Source organism: Chenopodium album, chromosome 18 (assembly GCF_948465745.1).
Source record: "Chenopodium album chromosome 18, dcCheAlbu1.1, whole genome shotgun sequence".
Taxonomy (NCBI): domain Eukaryota; kingdom Viridiplantae; phylum Streptophyta; class Magnoliopsida; order Caryophyllales; family Amaranthaceae; genus Chenopodium; species Chenopodium album.
In genome coordinates this window covers 16,891,822-16,915,568 of record NC_137851.1, presented here as the reverse complement: position 1 = coordinate 16,915,568, position 23,747 = coordinate 16,891,822, and the positions used below count along the sequence as shown (strand labels likewise).

General features: G+C 38.9%; 1 long non-coding RNA gene and 1 other non-coding gene across 2 annotated transcripts; one reads left to right on the top strand and one right to left on the bottom strand.

The window, feature by feature from the left end:
- Positions 1-12,141: 12,141 nt before the first annotated feature.
- Positions 12,142-12,249, bottom strand: LOC145593236 (small nucleolar RNA R71). Its single transcript, XR_014102608.1, has one exon. It is a non-coding gene; the product is annotated as a small nucleolar RNA R71 (small nucleolar RNA).
- A 1,476-nt stretch (positions 12,250-13,725) lies between these two features.
- Positions 13,726-16,738, top strand: LOC145590573 (uncharacterized). Its single transcript, XR_014102095.1, has 4 exons — positions 13,726-14,106; positions 15,006-15,101; positions 15,546-15,603; positions 16,317-16,738. It is a non-coding gene; the product is annotated as an uncharacterized LOC145590573 (long non-coding RNA).
- The last annotated feature ends 7,009 nt before the right edge of the window (positions 16,739-23,747 follow it).

Genomic DNA, 23,747 nt, shown 5'->3' with positions numbered 1-23,747 from the left:
CCGGGCGGAGCTCGTAGGCACCTCTTGGACTCTCGTTAGGGCTAATAACTTAGCCCAAATGCTAATTTCCTCTTTGCTTTAATCACTCGGTCCAATGCCTCGTTTTCTTCTAATTCGAGCCCTTAATCACCGGTTTGATGACTCTAACCGGCCTTGGGCTATGAAAGATGATCAATATCTTCTAGTGCTCGTAGTGGCTCCAAATAAATCCGGGAAAATACTCTAAATCTGCAATTTCCTACAAAACACTACCAAAACTACGAAAACACTAGAAAATACATATTAGTAATAAAAGTGGCTCTAAAGAGCCAAAAATACTCCTAATTATGACCAAGGGACGGGGTAAATCACTATATAAAATAGAGATATCAAACTCTTCCAAGCCAAACATTTGCTTATCCTAAAGCAAAGAACTCATCAATGAACAAATAAAACATGCTTCACCCCAAATCAATCAAAATTAAACATAACCAATTCAAGGCAAATCCAACAATTATGCATCAAAACCAACCAATCAAACCCATCAAACCACTCATCCTCTCTAATAATTGTCAAATAGAGCAAACCACAAGAGCGTATAGAATTCAAGACTAGTGCTCACACACTCAACTCTCATTTATGTGGCGGATATAAAATGTATCTGATCGCTCTTCATCCCAACCCCTTTATGTGAACAATGCCCTCCCAACTCACAACACTCGTGTGTTTGAAAGACATGCACTCAACCTAAATAGTCGACTCGAAATATATCAAATCATTCTTTGCATTGATAAGCAACTAATTTCACATTCACACAATAATATGCACAAAGGTTGGAAGGTCTTCAAAGCTTGTAATGTAAGGCTTAGGTAAAGGGTAGGAAATATTTGGAAAAATGTGAAGTAAAGCAATGCTTAAGGGAGTCATAATCCTAATAAAACAAACCAAGGTCAAAAACAAGTAATGACCAATCATCTCCAACATAACTCAAATCTACCAAAAGTTCACCAAACATCCAATTCAATCAACAACAATAATTCCCAATACTTACAATTTCACTAATAAAAATATAACAATGTAAAACTTGTGTGAATAAACAAACTTTGACTCTTCAACTTGATTTTTTTCTTTTGCACTAAATTTTTTTCTTTAGAACAACCTTCACTTAGAAAATTTGATCATTGAACAATTTCTTTTCTTTTTGCTCTCTTTTTTTCTTTTGAAGTTCACTTTTTTCTTTTCTTGAACTTCTCCTTTTTTTTCAATATCATGCTTTATTTTTTCTCAAGAAATTACACTTTCGAAATCACCAAAAATAAACCACAATCAAGAACAAAATAACTTCTCATAACCACCCAAATTGTGCAAATAAATAGCACACCACAAACTCCCTCATCTCACTCACTAATAGCTCCCCCAAGCCAAGCTTGGGACTAGTAACCAATGGGGAAAATTCAGCTTGTTATATGGCTAATAATCAACAAAAAGTCAAGGCAACAACATGGGTAGCAAGAAGGGAACAAATGTATCTAAATTCATCTGAAGGCTACCTAAAAGAACAAATACCTTCGTCCTCCTCAATGTGCATAATAATGAGTCATATAAACACTACTCAAAGTTGCAAACCAATACTCAAATTCATTAACATACCAGGAACTAATGCATGTTCGTTACCAAATCAACTAGTTAAGCACTATATTCACAAGTAGTTGGGCAAAATTGACTCATGTTAAGGCATCCAAGCAATCAAACATAAAATCATAGCTAGCCTATCCACAATACTCATAATCAAATACCAAGAATCAAAACAATTTTTATGTATGTATGGGGCACAGGGAAGCATGATTTATCATTCATTGGATCGTATTTTTGTATTTTATTTTTCTAAATGTTTTGTATTTTTCAATTTTTTCAAAGCAATAAAATCTATACTAGAAAGCAATAAATCTATACTATAACGCACCAAAAATAAAAGAAAAAGAAAAAAAAAAGATACCTAAATCCAAAAACCTCCCCCAAGCCAAAATCAGACAGTGTTCTCATTGGCTCGGGAATTAGCCTAGCGCGGCTAATCCTCCTCATCATCATCCATCACTCCAAATCCTCCGCCGCTACCACCTGCACCACCAGAAGAGCTACCACCAAAATAGTTAGGGTAAACATGCCCCCCCGACCCCCAAAAGGAAAGTCTTGGCCATAGCCGTGAAAAGAGGAATAATCAGCGTAAAGGCCACTGGCGGTGGGATCTACATATCCCTGAGGTGGAGGCTGATACCAATCAGGGTGAATAGCACCATCGGGAATAACACCCCGACGAGCATAGTCATCGTACATGGGAAAGAGGGCTCTACCCTGGTTCCTCTCAACATACCCTAACCATTGGTCTAAGGAGCCAACTATCCTCCTAAGGTCTCCTTGAGTCTGCTCAATGCGACCTATGGCTTGACCTATGCTATGCATGTCCCAGATGGTCTCGGGATTGTGCCTAGGGGGTGGTGGTGCGACATGAGGCGGTGATGGTGGTACCATGGGCTCTGGCTGTGGTACATGTGGTGGTGGTGGTGGTGGTCCTCACCCCTAGGCATGGGCAACTAGTAGGTCATAGGTGTAGGACTATTGCCTGGGGGAAAAACAGTAAGATCGGGGTTAGGAAGTGAGAAGATAGCCAAGTGGTTTGATCCTATCCTAACACACCATTGGGGGGTCGGTTCTACTTTAACCTAGTCTAACCATTGAAAGTATCTCAAGTTCATGAGAGTGTCTCCCCCACAATTGGTCAAACCCTCACTCCTAGCCTCATTAAACTCGACCTTCTTAACCGCTATCCTAGTGATTAGACCCCCTAGTTAGGGGTTTTGGTGACACCACCATTAGCGGTGGCATGCCTACCTAGGTGATGAATTATATATCTACTTATGTTCAATTTCCCATACCCAAATACATAGTGGCCGATAATAGCTAGCTCGTTCGTTTGTGCATTATGGGGCTCATGTCTAGCTAGAAAACAAGTCCTCGAAAATCTTTGGAAGATTTTAGGGACGGGATGGTGAATAGATCGGGCACTAGCATGTTGGACATTTGGGGTCGGTAAACCCGTTAGAATAGTGTAGATATCTTCCATTTTATAGTTCTCATGCCAAGTGGTAGGGGGTTGGGAATCAGATCAAATAGCTTGCAAAATTCTACATAAGTTAAACTAATATTTCTATTGTTTAACCTAAAATGCAAAATAGGGTCATTTTTAGATTGTTCAACATGCAAGGAGGATAAAAATTCACAAGTTAATTCATGGTATGTCGGATAATGCATATCCATGAATTTTCCCATACCAATATCATTCATAAATCTCCTAACATGATCATACAACCCAAGAGATTCAAGAGTGGGTCGGTGTAGCCACCGAGAAGGAATTGCCTCACGCTCATAGAGCTTTATTAGCCATTCTCGTTGAGTCGGTGTTGTAATCCGAATGGTCGTCCATTGCTCGAGCTGCAAATCCGGATCATAGGCTTGACTAGAACTTGAACCACGTCCTCTCAATATTTTTGCCCTTTTTGAAGCCATTTTGAGTATGGGTTTGAAAAAAAGTTGTTCAAAATTGAACAAAATTGGTGTAGGGTTGTAGAGGATGAAGAGAAGATGAAGAATATGTAAAAATATTTGGATTTGGGTGAGAAATGGAGAGGAGATCTTAGAGAGAAGTTAGAGAAAATTAAAGTTTTAGAGAGAGAAAGTATGGAGGAAAGAGAAAATATGGAGAAAAGAAAGAAGTGTCCGGCTGCCATGGTGTCGTGCCCGGTCGGGCGCCATCTCGCCAGATTAGGCGATCTTGGTTTAAAAGATTCGTCGTTCTCGCGCTCGATCGGGTGCTCGTTCGCCCGGTCGGGCGAATTTGCTCAATTTTCTACTTCTCTTCTCGTGCCCGGTTGGGCGGTGATTAGCCCGGTCGAGCAATTTTCTCCTTTTTCGAACTTCCCTCGCGCCCGGTCGGGCAGAGCTTCGCCTAGACGAGCGCGCTACAGCACAAAAAAGTCCGATTTTCTTTTCTTTACTCCAAATTTGGCTAACTCTTTTTCTCCAACCTGTGCAAAAATGCTCTAAAACACATTAAATTCCCTCCTCTCTCCTCTCACATAAGAAAAAAGAAAGAAAGAAAACTATTCTAAAAAGTAAGAAAATACGGGTTGCCTCCCGCAAAGCGCTGGTTTATCTAGGTCCTGCACGACCTTCTTACCATATGTTGATCAAGATGGAACAAAATCGATTAGGTGAAGTAATTCAACCACACCAATCGTAGCCCCTTCGTGGTATAACTTAAGTCGTTGGCCATTAACCTTAAACTCAACAATATGTTCATCAATTACTTCTACAGAACCGAATTTGTTTGCCCTCTTAACAGTAAAAGGACCCGACCTCCTTGAGTTCAACTTTCCTGGGAAAAGTTTAAGTCTAGAGTTGAACAACAAAACCTTGTCACCCTCTTTGAATTCTCTTGGAAGTATCATCTTGTCATGCCATCTCTTGGTCTTCTCCTTGTAGACGCGTGCACTATCATAGGCCATCAGCCTAAAGTCATCTAATTGGTTAAGTTGTAGAAGCCTCTTTTCTTCTGCTAGCTTAACATCCAAATTAAGCTCTTTAATAGCCAATATGCTTTGTACTCCAATTCCACCGGGAGGCGGCATGCTTTACCATACACAAGTCTATAAGGGGTAATACCAATTGGGGTCTTAAATGCGGTTCTATATGCTCAAAGGGTGTCATCCAACTTCTCACTCCAATCTTTCCTAGATTTTGCTACCACGTTCTCTAGAACAGCCTTGATCTCACGGTTAGAAACTTCAACTTGGCCACTAGTTTGAGGATGGTAAGCTAAACCTGTCCTATGGTACACCATACTTCTTGAGAAGGGTATCTAACTTCCGCTCATGAAAGTGAGATCCTTCATCACTAATAATTGCTCTAGGTACTCCAAATCTGGGAAAGATGGTTTTCTTGAAAATCCTATGGACCACCTTGGCATCATTGGTAGGTGTGGCAATGGCTTCAACCCACTTGGATACATAATCAACGGCGAAAAGTTTATAACGATTCCCTCTTGAAGAAGGAAAAGGTCCCATGTAATCAACACCCTAAACATCAAAAATTTCTACTTCCAATATACCTGTTTAAGGCATCTCATGCCGCCGCGAGATGTTGCCAGTCCTCTGGCAAGAGTCACAAGCCTGCACAAAAGAGTTAGCATCCTTGAACATGGTAGGACAGTAAAAACCTGACTCATTAATCTTTGCCACCGTTTTGGTAGGACCATGATGTCCTCCATAAGGTGAGTTGTGGCATCTAGTGAGAACACCGTGAACTTCCCATTCGGGAACACACCTGTGAAATAATCCATCTTTACACTCACGAAATAAAAAAGGATCATCCCAAAAATAATGTTTAACATCAGAATGGAATTTCTTTTTCTGTTGGTAGGACAAGTCGGGACCGCCCACCAAATAATTTGCAAAATCGGCATACCAAGGATGTTGCTCTACAACTGCATATAAGTGGTCATTAGGGAAATAATCATATATAGGAAGAGAATCCTTACCCTCATCATACCTGATTCGTGACAAGTGGTCTGCCACAACGTTCTCTGCACCTTTTTTGTCTTTAATTTCTACATCAAAATCTTGAAGCAAGAAAACCCAACGGAGGAGCCTAGGCTTTGATTCCTCCTTGGCTATATTTCAAAGCTGCATGGTCAGTAAAATAATAACTTTAGAACCAACTAGATATGACCTAAATTTTTTCAAATCATAAATCACAGTAAGAAGCTCCTTCTCTGTAGTGGCATAGTTGACTTGGGATTCATCTAAAGTTTTACTTGCATAATAAATAGCATGCAAAACTTTGTTATTTCTTTATCCTAGCACGACTCCTAATGCAAAATCACTGGCATCACACATGATCTCGAAAGGAAGATCCCAATCGGGAGCACATATGATAGGTGCCGATATCAAAGGCTGCTTAATCCTGTTAAAAGCCTCAAGACACTCGTCAGTAAAATCAAATGGGGCATCCTTGAGTAAAAGCTAAGTTAGTGGTTTAGCAATTTTAGAAAAATCTTTGATAAAGCGATGATAAAACCCCATATGACCTAAGAAACTTCTAACCCCTTTAACATTAACTGGTGGAGGCAATTGCTCAATCACAGAAACTTTAGCTTTATCTACTTGTATACCCTTATTAGATACAATATGACCAGGAACTACTCCCTCTGTCACCATAAAGTGACACTTTTCCCAATTTAAGACTAAATTGCATTCTTCACATCTTTTCAAGGTTTTAGTGAGATTAACTAGACATGCATCAAATGAAGAACCATACACACTAAAACCATCCATAAAAACTTCCATAATAGACTCTATGAAATCAGAAAAGATACTCATCATGTAACGTTGAAAGGTAGCAGGGGCATTATACAAACCAAAGGGCATTCTACGATAAGCAAAAGTACCATAAGGGCATGTAAATATAGTCTTTTCCTGATCTTCAGGGTGAATTGGAATTTGAAAAAATCCGGAATACCCATCCAAATAGAAAAAGAACTTATGATTAGCTAACCTCTCAAGCATTTGGTCAATAAAAGGGAGAGGAAAGTGATCATTTTTAGTGGTGATATTTAGTCTACAATAGTCAATGCACATACGCCACCCTGTAACAGTTCTAGTGGGAATTAATTCATTTTTATCATTTTTAATCACAGTCATCCCACCCTTCTAAGAAACCACCTGAACAGGACTTACCCGCTTTAAGTTAGAAATAGGATAGATAATACCTGCATCAAGTAATTTCATATAACCTCTTTCTTAACTACTTCTTGCATATTGGGATTTAACCTCCTCTAGGGTTGAATGCATGGCTTATAATTGTCCTCTAAGTGTATCCTGTGCATACAAAAATCAGGGCTAATACCTTTGAGATCATCAATACTGTACCCTATTGCCCTTTTATGGGTTCGAAGAACCTCTAGAAATTGGGAAATTTGTGGGTCATCAAGTGCAGTACTAATGATCACAGGATATAATTCCTGCTCATAAAAAAAAACATATTTTAAATGAGAAGGGAGAGGTTTTAGTTCAGGTTTCTTGACCTTTTTAGGTTTTGATTCCTATATTAATTTTACTACCTTCTTGCTCTCTATAGGATCAATTTCTTCAATAGCAAGAGCTTTTTCTATGGCGTCCACCTCTCTACTCCAAATACATGCGTCACCTGTAGTAAATTCACCACATAAAACTTCCTCCAAGGGATCCCTTGCAAGAACCTGTGGTAAGCTATCTTCACAAATAACATTCATCACATCAATTACATCAATTAAGAAACAAATTTTAGCTAACATAGGACCTTTTAAAACCTTCCCTAAATTAAAAGTGATATTACCATCTCTAACAAAAAGGGTTAGTTTTTCATTTTTAACATAAATAATGGCTCCTGCTGTTTCGGGGTATTTTTGGAATCCCTCGGGATACTAGTCACGCTCTGCCGACAAGTAGACTTGGACACTTGTAAAATAACGAAACTCCGGTTTATTGGAGATCTGCCTCCGACGATCAAGTAAGCAATTGAAAAACAAAATAAACTATAGAAAGTAGAGAGAAGTTGGAGCTTTTAGTGCTCTATTAAATGATATGTCATAATCCCCCCCCCCATCATAAATGATTGGGGTATTTATAGGGGTGGGAAATTGTGCCCCTTTAGGGCTTGTACCCTAGATTTCTGTGCCCTAATTGGCTACGTCATCAGCTGACGACACATGTCAGAACGGGGCTTCGTTATACGACATTCTTGGAATTTGGGCCTCCTGATGTAAGGAGGGCCTTTACTCTCTTTTCAGGTGCTCTTTTTGAGCTGACACGCGTCATTTTCCTATAGGGACACGTGTCGCCCTTTGATTGGGCCACATGTCACTATGGGATTGGACCACGTGTTGGGGTTTATTTTTACCGTAAACATTTGCCCCTCAGAGGGGGTGACTTGTACGCAACGGGCCGCCTCCTCGGACTTTTTACCCGTCCTAATGTGCCCGAGTGTTTAGAGATAAAGCATTCTTCTAGGTAGGCGGGTGCAGTCATTCGCCCAATAAGGGGATGGCTACCTTGGGCTGGATGCCTTACTTTGTCCGTCTGAAACTCCTCTGAGGGACACTCGAGTCTAGGGAACAGGCGGACGGTCGATACCGTCTGAAATTTTAAAGGGAAGCTCGGACATCCCGAGATTTCAGGATGGCGGTTTCACTCCGCTGACGTGGCCGTCTATTTGGATGTACCTTTAACCCGTTCATCTCTTTTTCGTCCAAAATAACAGAATCAGCTTTTAACTTTTTTGAATTCTAGGTTAACTTTTTTTAAAAAGTAATCGTTTGAATTCTTGGGCGGGAAAGGTGGATTTACCGTTTTGCCCTTATAAATTCAACCTATAAATAGAAGAGGTTTGACTTCATTTTCTTACTTTGTAACTTTGAGAATTCTAGAGAGTGAAAGTGATTTTCCCTTAATCTTCAAGAGCTCCGCCGTGTGATTGAATTATCTGGTCACATTTTTTTAGTTTTCCGATCAACATTAAAGACTTTCAAGGTTTTCCAAAGTTTTCTACACGTACAGAGGTACGTCGCCTGCTCTTCTTACTTCTCTTTTTATTTGCCTTAGTTTTTCTTTTTATTTAAACCTGGCTCAACACTCGGCTTCGTCCGTTTCTCCTCATGAGGCCCGGCCGTTCACCTGGGACTGAGGAGTCTAGAGTAGACGGAGACAAGTTGTCTCCTTCATGGAGTGGGTCCATTTCTAGTGTGTACCGACTCTCATCCACCTATTCTTCTCTGTCCCCGCAGGCGCAAATGGCCCGGACGATGCAAACATATGATAAGCACGCCGCTAGAAATCCGGACGGCAGTCTGGTAAACCCAAGGGTCTCTTATGACCCAAACAACACGAACGTAGAGAGTGAGTCAACCACCAATACGACCACAACTAGTGGCACTGAATGTTAAGTGGTCGAAGTGACCATTTCTTTTGAAGAGCGCCAAAGAGCACAGGGCGCCTTTTCTGCTAGGGGGACGTCCGGGAAAACTCCGGAACTAAGGTTCCCCCAATATGCCAACTCGGTCATGGACCCGGCCGAGCTGCTATCTTAGCAGAGGCCTCCTACCTCTTCTCGGGGGGATGCTGGACCGTCTGTCCCAATTCTTGAACAACCCCATCTCCAACATAGCAGGTCGGACAGACTTAGAACTGGCATTGTTATTGTCGAACCGTTCGACTTGCCCCCTTACAACGCTCTTCCTTTGGGAAATCAGGCGGGCGCAAGCAAAGATAAGAGCAAAGGTCCCTTGGCGCCTGAGGGCGTTGTAGTTTCTAGAGGCCGCCAGGGATCTAGGAGCAGGAGCTTGGCCGAGGCCGTTGAATTGGACAATGTCTTGTCCTCTGAGTTTGGGGCCGCCCCTCACCCTAATGAAGAGGAGGCAGAGAATGAGGCGGCAGCGGAGGAGCCCGTTGCCAATACTGACAATTTTAAGGACCCGTACGCCTGTACGGTTGGAAGCACGGCCTTGGGCTACCTTCATGATGGGTTGGAGGAGTATGGGGGTTCCTCCAACTGGGAGAGGGTTTTAAGCTGAAAGCACCCAAGCGCTCTCTTTCTGTGGCCGCCTGGGAAGAAGAGCGGCCGCGCCGAAGGTCCTTCAGTGTCTATCGCGTTGCGTTTGATGTCAGACTTTGCTTCCCCCTCCATCCCTTCGTCCGCACCGTCCTGGACGAATATAACATTACTCTCTTCCAGCTGATGCCGAACAACTGGTTAAATATTTTTGGCTACTTGGTGACATGCATCTGATGAGTGGCATTTATGCCACTCTTTTATCCTTTTTCTCTAAGGATTCTCCCCTCATTTGCACTTGTTTGGCCCTTTTTCTAAGCATATTTACTTAGTTTTGCTTCCTCCTTTCTTTTCTCCTCTATCTTCCCTTTTCTTAGTCTTCTCGCTTTGTTTTTATTGTGATTTCCATGCTTATGCTTTGTAGGAACCATCGGGATTTTCAAGAGGAGGAAGCTAAGCTCAAGGGAAGCTGAAGGAAGCATGATTCAGAAGAGGTTCGGCCGAACCTCCTGAAGGTGTGGCCGAACCAAGGTGTGGCCGAACCTGCTCAGTGGTTTGGCTGAACGTCGAGGCAGGGACAAGATGCAATTTGGCAATTTTGCAGGAGTGGTCGAACCACAGAAGTTCGACCAGACCAGGATCAGGGAGGTTCGACCGAACCTACCCATGGTTCGGCTGTACCTACCCTGTAGTCCGGCCAAAGCTTCCCTTTGTTCGGTCGGATCTCTCCTTTTTTCAGCTGGCTCTATACGGACTATATAAGTCCCATCTTAGAACGTTTTGAGGGGATTTTTTTTCGGATTAACTTAGTACTAATTCCATAGAACATTAGCCTAATCTAGAGAGAGAAAAATAGATTGTTATTCAAGCTTCCTTTATTGTATTCAACTTTGCTCAAGTTTTAATCTTTCTTCAATCAAGCAAGGATCCAAGTTTTAATCTTTCATTAATCCCTTCTTTAGTAATCTCTTCTCCTTTCCTTTAATATTATTTATTTGTTTTATTGTTACTTATTTTTGTCAATCTTATTAGTTTATCTAGTTATTATTGATTTCATTGATTTCAATCATGTTTTGTTTTGAGTTTCTTAAGTTTATTGCTAGTTTTGATATTATGTTTAATCTCCCTTCTCTAGGCTAAACTTTTAGCTAGGGGAAGGGGGTGGAAGATATGATTTGATATTGGATGAATGATGATGGTTGGATTGAACTTATGCCATATATTGATGAAAGACATGATTTTTATTAGCTTGGGATTATTGTTGCACTCTATTTGATGTTTTCTAGTTTAAATGCATGAAAGTGATTTGAACTAGATTAGGATCACCTCTATTTTAATGATTGCATGAGAATGAGTTATTAAAGTGGAGTTTTTATGGATTGTGTTCTTTATTCTCTTGATTTGATTGTAACTAATAGGATGCATGAGAATGATCCTTATTAGTGTAGACCTCTTTCATTGATTTGCCTAGACTATTGCATGAGAATGAATTGTTTAGGTAGAACCTTGTGTTCTTTGGCATATGTTTCATGATAATCACCATTATTCTCCTCTTTCTAATCATATTGGACACCCCCGTATCCCTAGCGTCATTTTCTATTGATTTTAATCATCATTTTCTTACTTACTTGTAGTTTTAGTGTTCTACTCAACAAAACCAACAAAAACAATCCCCTTTTCACTCTTGCATTAGTGATATTTGATGTTGAATTAGCGTGCTTCCCTAGTGGTTCGACCCTTTACTTGCCACTAACTAGTTTAGTGTAGGTTTAGGTATTATAAATGATTAATTTGGTTAGGGTGGTAGCATAACGACCTATTTAACCCGTGAGCAAATTTTGGCGCCGTTGCCGGGGAAGCGGCTTGTTTAGCGAATATTATTGCTTTTGTTTGAGTCATTTTGCTTTCTTTTCTTTTTGTTTTTTTATTTTATCATCCTTGTCATTGCTAATTGTTTGCTTAGCTTTGGTGAATGCTTAGGAGGTCTCAAGGAGCACCCTCACATCAAATTGACCACGAAATCAACCGAACCTTGAGACAAGTCCGTAGGCTTTATCAAGACGAGGGAAGAGGTTTTGCCGTTTTGGTGATATAGTTGATAGTGAGAGTGATACTTACTCTTCAAGTTCACCACGAGAATCAATGGCGGGACAAGAGAATGATGTTTTGTTTCGTGAGTTCGGAAATTCGGAGGATTATGAGCTCACGGGAGGGATTTTGCTACCCGTCACAGAAACCAACTTCTCAATCCATCCACAATATACTCGAATGGTCCAATCGGAGCAATTTTCCGAAAGTGCAAGTGAGGACCCTATTGAACATTTGGACCGATTCCTTGAATTGTGCGCAATGATGCAAACCAATGAAGTGAGTCAAGACTACATTCGTATGCACCTTTTCCGGCAATCTCTCACTGGACGAGCAAAGAAATGGCTAAAGCAAGTAAAGCCTAACACTCTCACAACATGGAGGGAGGTTGTAAAGGCGTTCTTGAAGCGCTTTATCTCCGAAGAGAAGACCGCCGAAATGAGAAGGAAAATTGCATCATTTGAGCAAGAGGCCGATGAAAGTCTTGGTGAAGCATGGGAGAGATTCAAAGAGTTGGTGCAAGCATGTCCCCACCATGAGTACAATCAAGGGTTGCTCATGCGGTTTTTCTACGACGGATTGGAGCCCATGTCAAGAGCCAATTTGGATGCGGGGGCGGGTGGTCAATTAATCAAGATCCCTCAAAATCAAGTTGAAGCCACAATAGAAGAGGTAGCAAAGAATTACTCTTGGGGGGGCCAAAGAAGAAACGCTCCAAAGAGAGGTGGTATTTACGAATTGGAGAAAGTTGATCAATTACAACATCAAATTGATCAACTAACAAAAGGGCTTTCCAAGTTGAACATGAGTGTGAATGCAAGTTCAAGTGGTGGAGCAAGCTCTTCTAAAGTTAACTCTTTCTCTTGTCAAAATTGTGGAGGAACGAACCATGATACATCCTATTGTGGAGGTTTAAGCCCCGAATATTTAGCGGCATACAACACAAGGCAAGAGGGATTTAGAGGAAGCAGCGGTGGAGTAGCTTGGAGACAACCACCACCCGGGTTTGTACCTCAACCTCAACAATGGAACCAACAAGCTCAACCTTCCTATAACTCCAACCCTCAATATCAAAATCCACCTCCATCTCAACCCCAAAACCCAAGAGGAAGCTATCCAAGGAACAACCAATACAACAATCAAACCCAATCACCTCAAAGAAATCATCAAGAACAAGCACCTCAAGCGGAGCTAACTCAAACTCAACTCCTCCAAGCCATGCATGCGCAAATGCAATCTTTTGGGCAACAAATGCAAGAGATAAGAGCTCACAACAAGATGGTTGACTCACAACTAGCTCAATTGGCCGAGAGAACTCCTTTTAATTCACCATCCACTCTACCCGGACAACCACAACCTAACCCATCTCACAATCCAAAACCCGATACATGCAAGGCGATCACATTGAGGTCGGGAACTTCCTATAAAGGACCCAATGAAGGGGATAGTGAGGAAAAGAAGGGAGGAGAGGAGAGTGTGAATAAAAACAAGGGAGGTGAGAAAGAAAAAGGTGATGAGATAGAAGGAGGTTCGGAGAAGAAGAAGCTTGACAATGAGAAGACAACTTCAATTCCTAGTGAGGCTAGGAATCTTGATGGACCAGTTCCTTTTCCCGGTCGGCTTGCGGAGAGGAAGTTGAATGACAAGTTCACAAAATTTCTTAGTGTCATGAAGAATTTGCATATCAACCTCCCTTTTCTTGAAGTTGTGACACAAATGCCATCTTACTCCAAGTTCCTCAAGGATATTCTCACCAACAAGAGGTGTTACATTATTTATAGGTGAATTAAACATTTATAATAAAGTTAAGTTAATGTTAATCCCCAAGTTTAGTTACCAATTTGTTAAAAAAAGCTGAATGTTACCGCCAAAGCAATTTATTTTTATTTTTTTATTTATTTTTTAGAAAACAACCAAATCAATTAAAAACAAAAAAATTGGGCCTAAATTAAAATGTCAGAATTTAAAAAACCAAAAAATCTCTCAATTCAATTTTATTTTTCTCCTCCCACAACGATAATCTCAAGTTATATATACCAGTTCAATTCGTCGTTGTCTCGTGAAATTCATCCAAAATTTAGTTATTTTTGGTTCAATTCATCATCTGGGTTTCATTCATCACAACCCCTCCACCACACGTGACCCAACAAAAAAGAACTAAAATAATAATAAAAAAAAAAAGCTCAACGAACAGTGAACAAGAGAATAGTGAAAAAAAGAAACAAAAAATACGCTCCTCTTCTTCTCTCCCTCTTCTATTCTTCATAGTTCATACAAGTGAACTACCTAGCCACTCAATCAGTCAGTCACCCACTCACCCAGACCTACCGCCGGCCGCCGCCTTTCGTTCCGTTCCATCCGCCCTTCCAGGCGCCGCACCTCTTAATTTCTGATTTTCAGGTAATTCTCTCATTCTTTCCCATTGAAGCGCACTCCACGTTCTACTTTGAGGTGACTTCTAAATTCAATTGAGGCGAATTATGATATCTATTGAGGCGAATTCTCTCGGGTAACAAGTTGTTTCTCTATGCAATCATTGAATCTTAATTTCATAATCTATGGTTTATCCTTAATTAAATTGTCAATATATTCAATTTAGAATTCTTCTAATTGAACTCGATTATCATATTAAACTATAGCTTATAATTAAGTTTCTATTGAACTATTGCTTGTAAACTAGATTTTTAATGCACTAGGTGTTTGAAATATGCATGTAATGTGGGTTACTGTTGTTGATTTTAGACTCCAAGAGGGAAAATTTTCTAATTCTCTTGGTAAATATTTTTAATTAGATTAGTAGGATTATATCTGGAAAGGTGCCAGATTTCTTTGATGCATCATACTCTCTAGAGAAACAACTTCCAATTATAATACAACATATTACAATAACAGTCAAGTCTTTCCTTAGTTTTTGTTATGATTTGAATATGCAAATTGTGTTACAACTACGATGCTGCGTAACTAACTTGGGAGAATCAATATTTATTTGTTAGTTAATGGTGGCTATGACATTTCGTCTTGTGCCAAATGCCTGACTAGCTATGTAAATAAACTTTTACTTGTGGTTTGGACTCAATTTTGGCGTCCTTAATCTTCAGACTGTTTCGAGTTGTTGTATAGCATAATTAGTGTTCCTGGAAAAAGATGAACTGAACATAATCCCAAACAAACCGCACAAGCAGTGTTTCTTTATATAGTTTAGTTGTCTGCCAATTATGAGTTTAAGTCATAAATTTGGGTTAGACGGCATAGTTTATCTGCTAAATTACTTAATATGACTGATACGTTGTGTTTTATAGGTCATGGAGATAAAGCTAACAAAAAAGGATGCATCTGGGACTGCTAAGGTTATTTGCATGCTTTTAGAAACTTGTGTGGACTTTGATATGGATAAGGTATGTGTCTCTTGTATACAGGGGGTTAATTTTATTACCAACTCCTTCTCCCCTTTTTTATTATTATTTATTTTGTCAATTTTTTCAACGACTAATTTATCATAGTAGACTGGTTAGGGAAATCAAAATCATCTTTCTGATAACAGTATAATACTTTCCCCATAATCTATTATGCAAATAATATACAAGTAATATTATATTGCTCGTAATTAAATCATTGTTACTCTAGTGTTGCTATGTTGAAGGGTGATGAATGCTTAAACAATCAGAAGCAACTTCTTCGAATCAGTGTCCACATATGGCAAAATTTCAGAGTCGCCTACACTTAAAAATATCAGAATTTCATAAACTCCTTCAGATTAATTAGTGAATGTTGGTAGCATTTAATTTCTTATGATTGCATGAATTTGATCCCGATATATTTTATTTATGCTCTATTTGCAGATGAGTTTTTTCAATTTTCTTCCATGGAGGAGGAATATAAATGGAGGTAGTAGAGAAGGTATAAAGAATGGAGAAGTAAAATTACTCTAAGTATTGTTAAACAATTTAAAGTATAATCTGAAGTCTTGAATCCTTTTATCTTCTCTAAATACATATAGTTAAGAATGATTGTGTGAAGACTTCATGGTTGTAAGATATTTGCTCTATTTACAATATAAAGTGCATGTATTATGATTTTGAGGTCTTTTGTATAATATATAGATACATCTTTGGATTGCAAGCCTATTATTCATGGCTACTAACTGTTTCATTATTTCTCATTGTGACAATTGGTTTTAGTTCCCAATCAACATTATTGACCTCCCTAAAAGAATTTGCAGTAATCCTCTAGTGGTACGACTGAATTTGCAATAGGCCGCTCTCATTGTTACCGTTGACACTACTATTGTTGTTACCGATGTCTGCTGTTGTATTCCACTGTTACTGCTGTCTGCTGTTTGCTTACTTGTTGCTGCTGCTGTTTTCTTGTTTGCTGCTGCTGCTGTATAGACTTGTTCTATTCGTTTTCCTTAGATTTTTCTTTTTTAAAATTTTATTGAGTTTCGCGAGAAGGTAAAAAACCTAGAGGCATTTGCAACTTTAAGTGCCTTGCATTTCTTATGTATGTCTTTATGAGTTCAATATTCTTCTTTTTACGAAAATTTTTTATGTGGTATTGTTCTATTTGAAAGGGGTTAGTTTTACGGTGTTTATTATTCTAATTGTGTGCAGGTTCACCTAGCTGTGATTATTCAGTCCTTATCAATATCATCATATCCTAGCTATGAAATCAGCATGGCTTTTCAATGCAAACTTTTAGGATTACAAATGTTACTTCTTGCTGTTATCGTTGCTGATGTCACTTTTTGCTGTTACTGCCACCAGTATTGTTGTTGTTACTGGTGTCTGTTGCTACTGGTGTCCGTTGCTACTCTTATCTGCTGCTACTGGTGTCCGCTAGCTGCTACTGTCTGTTTGCTACTGCGCTGACTGTTATTTGCCTTTTCTATTTTGTAATTCGGTGGTCTAGATACCGAAGTTGACTTTCTTTTTGTTTTAATTATTAGATTATTTTAGCCAAACAAAAAAATTGGTGTTTGTGGATTTTTTTTTTTTACATAAATTATAAAATTATATCAATTCAAATTATTGTCTATCGTAATGTTAGTTTCTTATTTGTGGATCTTGTACATCTTAATATTATTTTATATTTAAAAAAATAAAAGAGTTGTATATCTTAAATAATTATAGTAGCACTATAGTAGAAGTTAATAATAACAAAATGTTACCTGTTATTAATTAACAAGGTGTTACCCGAGTTTGTAAGAAGTGATACATAATTTCGAATAAAGTGTTACTATATGTTAAAAAATGATTGAAAAATGTTACCTATAATCAGCAAAGTGTTACATTAGTTTGAAAAAGTGATACATAACGTTGGATAAAGTGATACTATATGATTGAAAAATGTTACTAAAGATAAGTAAGTGTTACATAAGAAATAAAAAGTAACACTTTAAAAATGATACTAATAATACGAAAAGTGTTACATAAGAGAGTTTATAGTACCACTTTTGAAAGTGTTACCATACATTACCCAAAGTATTACATAAGACATTACGTATCATGGGCGGAAGTATCACCCAATAAAGTGTTACCTATTATCTATAATAACACTTTAACCACTTTATGTAACACTTTATGGGTGTTACTTGAGATTAGTTTTGTACTAGTGTAATTTGGTGGTGATGGACCGTGAGTCAAAATGGCGAGACTGGAAGAACCGATTCTACCGCATCAAGACAAAGGACGTTGAATTTAACTTGCGGATGAATCGGTTTTAATGCTAAGCTGATCCAACTTGGTCGGGGGCAGCACAAACCATACAAACCACCCGTCCACCCTAGCCAAGCGCACCAACTTGACTACTTTGGTGTCAAGAAGGTACAAAGGGGCGGCAAGACGATGGCCGTGCCAAAGAACTGGATTCCTTTGGCCGGTTGGCTTCGGGACCCAATATTTATGTCGGCGTGCGGCCTATACCGGAACATTCCCCAAGGTGGGGCTTTGAAACTTTCATCGTTCGCATACTAGCTTTTTATTGAAAATTTTTCTAACTCTTTTTCTTCTTTCCTTGTGCGAAAAAAGTCTTCGCCATGCTGGACAAGGAGGAAAAGGGAGAAGTTGACATGTCCGAGCTAGACTTGGCTCGGTACAAGGCTCGACAACGGTTGTACGAGAAAACCAAGGAGGTACGATCTTTTAACTCAAGCCAGTAACTTTTCGTCCATGTTGGTATGTTGGGAAGGGACTCCTTGTTTTTACACGGACGTTGATTCATTTTTTCGTCCGTGTTGGTATGTTGGGAAGAGACTCCTTCCTGTTTTTGCACGGACACTGATTTATTTTTTCACTTCTGATTCCATACTAACTTTTTACTTGTCTTTTTTAGTTGGCCACTCCTACTTCTAGGGCAAAACGAAAAAAATCGGCCACTACTTTCAAGGACGGCCAGGCCTCCAAGATTAGGAAGACGGGTGCATCTAAGACTCCTTCCAACCCGGCGGCCAGGACAAAGTCGCAGACTGCTCCTAAGCAGTCCAAAGGAGAGCCACCTCGGCTGTCACCAAGCGGGGACTCCAAGTCCGTGGATCCGACAACTGAGTCGGTCCATGATGAGTTCGTGAAAGCAGACGATGGGGGTAAGTCGTCCCTGGAAAAACCGACTGGCCCCGTCTCGACTTTGCATGTCAAGAGAGTTAAAAAAATCTGATTGGCAGGCGGCTGCCACTCAGTCGGCTGAAGAGAAACTCAACCGCATCAACGAGGGAGGTGACGAGCCGCTGCCGCCCCCTCCATTCAACTTTCCTCCTTGTAGACACCCAAATGTGTCTCCCCAAAAACCAAACCCAGTGATGAGTACCTTTCACGTCACTTGATTATTAAACGAAGTGAAAGTGTTAAAAGTCTATTGATGCGGTTGTTTTAATAATAATTCTTCTTGTTTTTGAAAATCTACTCTATTTATGAAAATATCTATTCTAATTTATCTTGGTCCATAACAAGGGTCCAAAAATAGTGTAGTTGGATCGGGCTCGCAAAGAGCTTTCCAATGATATATTATAAGTCCACTTCCGATGAATAATGAGGAAGTTATGGCCAAAATACTAAAATTGGGTCTAAAATAGTTTTATGGCCCAATGATCTAGTGGAGGGCCCATTAATTATTATTTCTAAAATTATTAGGATTAATTCTAATCTTCTAGAATAATCTAGAAGGTTAATTTGAGTTCTAATGAAGTTAGGATTGATAATTATCTTTTGAGAATAATGAGTTTGATTTGAAATAAAACAAGTGTTTTATTATGATAAAATCTGATCTAAAATTGATAAACACGGAGTTTAATTGCTTAATTATATTAGGAAAAGGATTCCGTACAAAAGCGCGTTTTATCTTGTAAACCAGCGCCAAACGACAGAGCCTATCGCCATGCGTGATCCCTGTCGTTTCGCGCTGGGTCCTGTCGTTCGCGACAGGAGCCAGTTTTATTCTGATTCAAATTCTAATTCTTTTCTATCGTTTTCGGACTATTTGCTCTAAATAGGGTCATATTTCCCCGTTTTTATCCATCAACAATTCATCAACAATCATCATTAATTCTCTCAAGCTAATAGCTTATTCTCCTTTTTTCTAAGCCTCCCCTTTTCAAATAAAAATACCGCATTCACGAGTCTTAGACATACCTAGCCAAGTTCGAAGTTGCCTTCGCCCTAGACATGAAAGGTTGATAATTTCTGAGGGTTTGGTCCCAAATCTTATTTCAATTCTTTGATTAGATTTATTATTTAATATTTTTCTTGAAATTACTAATGTGTGTATTGTTTTGAAAGAAAGAGATACGAGGCATCAAAGTAAGTAATTCGATTATTTACTATTCTTTTGATATAGAAAGCATGTTTAGATTATTTTAATTCCTAGTATCATGTTAGGATGCTTGCTTTCTAGTATCACGTTTAGGTTGCTTCCTATTTCTTCTATCATGTTAGTTTCATGTTAGGGATAAAGCTTTGATCTTTATTGTTTAGTGACATGCTAGGGTTTGTTATTAATCTTGTTAGTATTATGCCTAGGATCTTGCTAATATTATATGCTTTGATGAGAATATTATTATGATAATGATTGTTGCTTGATATTATTATTGTTATTGCTTGATCACGCCCTCTCTTGCAGGTTTTAAGGGAATTTGTACTTGTAATCACGCTTAATAAGATAATTAATAATCTTGTTTAGGCTAATATGATTATAATTCAAGTGATCGTCAATAATAGATTTGTTTGTGCATTAATATTCAACCAACATAGATTAAACAGGTTTAGGATTAATATATTGATTGTATGTTAATCAGAAAGCGCACATGAATATGAGAAGAATAAAGTAGAGGCTTATTTTAGGGCAGGTTCAATCTCTCTCTTAGGTTGGATTTGTACCTTCATCCCCGAATATCCAGTCATGGTTTCAGACCACTATGGAGTTAGCGATCTCATGGATCGTGAAGGGGTGTGACCTTTACCCTGTGAACGGTTTACAAGTTCCTAAAACTTGTTGGCGACTCTTTTACTCTAGCTTCCTTCCCTTTGGACGCCACCATGCTTAAGTGTATGATCACAGTGGGACTTAAGTGTGGGATGCTTGAAATATTCCCAACAGTTTTTTGCCGACTCCACTGAGGAGGATTTCTATTTTAATTCCTAAAATTTATTTTGGCAATGATTTAGAATGAGTGGATGAGACTCGAAAAGGTATAAGTATTCATGTGCGTAATTTTGATTGACATTATTGGCATAAGCATAAAAAAGGTCCGCATTGGATAGACCATCCGTAATGCGTCAAAAACATAGGATTTTTACACGTAGGAAATTTGGGAAATATCTTTCACAACTAGAATCGAATAAACGCTGCGAAGAACTGGAAAATTCAAAGAACAGAAAGCTCTAAGGCATGTAGGAACCGGCGCTGAGAAAACAGTGCCAGCGCAATGTGATGGCTCTGTCGCCGTGCGACAGCAATGTCGTTTGGCGACAAGGTCATCATCTGGCAACAGACCCTGTTGTCTCGCGCCATGTTCTTCCAATACCGAGCCAAAAATCTACTTTCTTGCTTTGACCAGTTCTAGTACTGTTTGCTCAATTCTACTTCCTGATTGAGTTTTTCTCACTTTTCTATACCCATATGTGTTCTACATATGACCATAATCCTCTGGGAATTCACGCTTCATCTACCCAATCTAACGCTCATGGCAACGAAGGGTACATCCGAGTTTGTGAATTCACCAAACCGTGGAAGCGAGTTTAACTCGAGGGTCCCATCCACACGTGCCAACCCTTCCAAAGGTAAGGCTTCTGCGCGGTGCATCCGGACTCATAACCATGGACCCTCTTTGACTAACCCTTATCCTTGAACTTTAGAGAACTAGAGCCATGGTTAGGTTGCAAACGCATTGCATCATATTGTGACTATTTGACTACTTATGCATTATTTTCCTGTGCATACTTACATGTGATTAAACTAACCGTTTGGTTTGACTTGTAATTATGAATATGCTTAAATAAACTAACCAAGGACTAAAATACTTTGCTTAATTAATTGATTAATTAATTTAAGCTAATAAGTATGTCTAAAATCGAGTCATAGTTCCTTTGATTGAACCCGGATTTTTATTCCCGTATACTGCACAAGTGTCAACTTGTTTTGCTCATAACCGGAGTTCTATAAAGAACTACGAGTCGTAAAACTTATGGATCTGTATCCCCGAGTTTTATCTTTCATTTGGCGTTGGTTTCGTCCTATTCGGAGTCACAAATAAAAAGTTATGACTAAAATACTAAAACCTATCCAGTTTAGTGCACATACGTGAGGTCTTAACTTAGTCTTTGTTTGAGTCTAGTCACATAGTCTAGTCCCATGGTCATGACATGAGTCTTGAACATATCACTTACACTCACAAGTATTCACAAACTTTGTACATACTCTTTCCACACCATGACCATGTCTTAGGTTCATGCATGAGTCGTTCTTTCCGTCATTTGAATTGGGGGTCCACTCTATTCCTAATTTTTCCATATCTCTCCATCTACATTCACATTCCTTCATCTTACATGCTTTCTATATACAATCATTCCCCTCATTCTTCCATGATCTCTTCCTATCCATGCATGTTGAATAGAGTTGAGTCAAACAATTAACAAAAAGTATCCATAACTTCCTTTTCTGCAGTACTTGGTCAAGAAGAGAAGGGTGCTTAATTAAGAACAACACCTTCGTTCACGTACTACTCTTCGACAGACCCATCAGACATAGGAAAAAATTCGTACTAATGGCTTCCCAACAAGAATTTGATGAGTTGAGGCAAAACATGAACAATCTGACTGAGATGGTGAAGACTCTCATTCTTCAAGTTAACGATCCTAGCAAGAAACGACAGCTTGAGCGCATGGAAGAAAGCCTTAAGCAAGTTTCCAATGATTATAAGTATCAGGGGATTAGCTCACAAGGGGTCTCAGTGAACACGGAACTTCTTGCGCAAAAGTTCAATGCCAATGACATCCCTAAGTTCAAGCCAACTAACAACCCCTATTTCCATTTAAGAGCTTTTGAAATTATAATGAACATTAAGGGGATTAATGGGAAGGTATTTTATTCTTTGTTGTCACTATCTTTAGAAACCGTTAGTCAATAATGGTTCTTTTCTCTTGAAAAAGAGAAAATCTCTTCTTGGGGTGTGTAGGGAATATTTCAAGCATTACCCCAAACTTGAACCCCACTGTGATCATACACTAAAGCATGGTGGCGTCCAAAGGGAAGGAAGCTAGAGCAAAAGAGTCGCCAACAAGTTTTAGGAACTTGTAAACCGTTCACAGGGTGAAGGTTACACCCCTTAACGATCCAGGAGATCGTCAACTCCAATAGGTCTGGAACCATGACTGGAAGTTCGGGGATGAAGGTACAAATCCAACCTAAAAGAGATTGAACCTTCCCTAATAATAGGCCTTTACTTTATTCTTCTCGTATTCATGTGCGCTTTCTGACTAACATGCAATCAATAGATTAACCCTAAACCTGTTTATCTATGTTGGTTGAATATTAATGCACAAGCAAAACTATTATTGGCGATCACTTGAATTATAATCAAATTAACCCTAAACAAGATTATTAATTATCTTATTCAGCGTGATTACAAGTACAAATTCCCTTTAACATACATAAAAGGCGTGATCAAGCAACAACAATAATAATTATCAAGCAACATGATAATAATAAAAATAATAATCATAATTAAAATAATCATGTTACAGCATTATATTAATAGCAAGATCCCAGGCATGATACTAACCGGATTAATAACAAATCCTAGCATGTCACTAAGCAATAAAAATCAAAGCTTTAACCCTAACATGATACTAACGTGATATTAGGAAAGAAAAAAGGAAGCATCCTAGAAATCATAATTGATATAAGCAAATCACCCTAAATAACAATCTTAACATGATTTCTATATCATAAGATCAATCAAACAATTAAAGTACTTACTTGGATGCCTCATATCTCTTTCTAATAACAAAATACACGCATTAGTAACTTCAAGGAAAATAATAAATCAAACAATTAAATTAAATAATGGAAATAGAGATTTGGGACCAAACCCTCAGAAATTACAACCCTTCACGTCTAGGGCGAAGGCAACTTCGAACTTGGCTAGGTGTGTCTAGTGCTAATGAATGTGGAATTGTGTTTGTGAAAAGTTGGTTTAGAAAGAGAGAGAGAGTATCAAGAAATTCTTGATGAGAGTTGGTGATTTTTGATTGTAGATTGTAGATCGTAGATTGTGGATTGTAGATTGTAGATTGTAGATTGTAGATGAATAAAAACGGAGGTTCAGGACCCTATTTATAAGAAAACAGTCTGGAAATAGGTAGAATTTGATAAGGAATAAAACTCCACGCTGTCGCCGCAAAACCAACTTGTCGCGTAGCGACAGGCCTGTCGTTTGGCGACGGCCTGGATTCCTACGCGCTTTCAAACACGGAGTCCACTTATCAATCAAAACTGACTTGTAAAGTCCGTATGAAAACTGAAATCGTATCTTTCATAAAATAATATTTTAT